Source organism: Triticum aestivum, unplaced genomic scaffold (assembly GCF_018294505.1).
Source record: "Triticum aestivum cultivar Chinese Spring unplaced genomic scaffold, IWGSC CS RefSeq v2.1 scaffold310762, whole genome shotgun sequence".
In the NCBI taxonomy this organism is placed as follows: Eukaryota; Viridiplantae; Streptophyta; class Magnoliopsida; order Poales; family Poaceae; genus Triticum; species Triticum aestivum.
In genome coordinates, this window is record NW_025248699.1 from 128 (window position 1) to 2,304 (window position 2,177).

Sequence of the window (2,177 nt, forward strand, 5' to 3'; positions counted from 1 at the left end):
ACGGTGCTCTCGGCCATCTGAAGCGCACAGATGGCCAAGTACCTCGACGTCGAGCAGCCACCGCCGCCCATGCAGATTGATGTCACTTCATCTGATGGCAAGACGACGGCGAAGGCGCCAAACCCTGAATTCCAAACCTGGTATGCTCAAGATCAGCAAGTTTTCTCCTATCTTCTGACGACACTGCCTCGTGAGATCGCCATCCAGGTTGCATCATGTCACACCGCGGCTGAACTCTGGAACACGGTGGAAGGGATGCTTGCATCTCACACCCGTTCTCAGACCACCAACGTCAGGATTGCCCTCGCCAACCTGCAGAAGGGCAACTCCTCCATCACCAACTATGTCGGGAAGATCAAGTCCCTCTGCGACGAGTTGATCACTGCAGGGAAGAAGGTGGACGACGACATCGTCTCCCACATCCTCACCGGGCTAGATGAAGATTTCGACCCGGTGGTGTCCGCCATGTGTTCCCGGGTGGAGCCGGTGACCGTGGTCGAGCTGTTTTCACAGCTGCTTAGCTTCGAGACGAGGCTCAATCTTCGGGGTGGAGGGTCTCAATCCTCTGCCAACGCCGCTACTCAAGGCCGCAGAAACGGTGGCGGTGGTGATTGCGGTCGCCGCCAAGGCGGCAATGGTGGTGACCGCAGCGGGCGCGGCGGCGGCTACTCCAAGTCAGGAGGGCGCGGTGGTGGACACAACGGTGGTGGCGGGGGCAACTACAACAACCATGCCTCTGCAGCCCCTAGAGTCCAGTGCCAAATTTGCGGCAAGATGGGCCATCCAGCTTGGCAATGCTGGAAGCGCTATGACGAATCCTACCAAGGCGTGGAGGAGAAGTCAGCCAACCTAGCTGCACCGCAGTATGGGGTTGACACAAATTGGTACTTGGACAGTGGTGCCACCGATCAGATCATTGGAGACCTGGAGAAGCTGACCGTGCGTGATTGCTACAATGGAAACGAGCAGATTCACACTGCCAGTGGGTCAGGTATGGTTATCAAACACATCGGTCATTCGGCAATTCACACTCCTGATCGTGATCTCCTTCTAAATAATATCCTTCATGTGCCTCAAGCAAACAAAAGTCTAATTTCTGCTAGCCGCCTTGCTCTTGACAACAATTCCTTTGTTGAAATTCATCCCTATTCTTTTCTTGTCAAGGAACGGGGAACAAAGAAGGTGCTCCTTCGAGGCAGGGGTACACGAGGACTCTACCCGGTTAGGCACACGGGATCCGACGTCAAGAAGCATATGCTCAGTGCCACCAAGCTATCTCCAGATAGGTGGCACCGACGTCTAGGCCATCCATCTCCTCTTATTGTTAGAAAAATCATTAGCAAGAATAATCACCCGTGTGCAAATTCTTTCAATAAAGATTATGTATGTGATGCATGCCAAAAAGGCAAAAGTCACCGGTTGCCTTATCCTAAGTCAATAAGTGAATCAAAATTTTCCTTAGAACTTGTGTTTTCTGATGTTTGGGGTCCTGCTATTAAAACAGTAGGAAGAAAGAAGTACTATGTGAGTTTCATCGACGATTTCAGTAAATTCACATGGATCTATTTGATCAAACACAAGTCTGAGTTCTTCCAAAAATTTCATGATTTTCAGCACCTAGTAAAATGACAATTTGATCGAAAAATACTTGCCCTACAAACAGACTGGGGAGGGGAGTATGAAAAATTAAACTCCTTCTTCAACAAGATAGGTATATCTCACCATGTTTCATGTCCTCACGCTCACCAACAAAATGAGTCGGCTGGGAGAAAACATAGACACATTGTCAAAGTAGGGCTATCTCTTCTTGCTCAAGCCTCCATGCCTTTGAAATTTTGGGATGAGGCTTTCATTGCTGCTACTTATTTGATAAACCGAATCCCTAGCAAGGTTATCAATTTTGAAACACCCTATGAAAAACTACTCCATGAAAAACCCAACTAATTCTATCCTTCGAATCTTTGGGTGTGCTTGCTGGCCCAATCTTCGACCCTATAACAATCACAAACTTCAGTTCCGGTCTAAGCAATGTGCTTTTCTTAGGTACAGCAATTTGCACAAAGGTTTTAAATGTCTTGATATATCTACTGGTCGTGTCTATATATCCAGAGATGTCATCTTCGACGAGAATGTTTTTCCTTTTGCTAGCCTCCATCCAAACGCCGGTGCACGGCTCC

The 2,177-nt window shown here is 48.7% G+C and overlaps 1 pseudogene; it reads left to right on the forward strand.

Annotated features, from left to right (window-relative positions):
• The first annotated feature begins 393 nt into the window (after window positions 1-393).
• Window positions 394-529, forward strand: LOC123177267 (uncharacterized; annotated as a pseudogene).
• The last annotated feature ends 1,648 nt before the right edge of the window (window positions 530-2,177 follow it).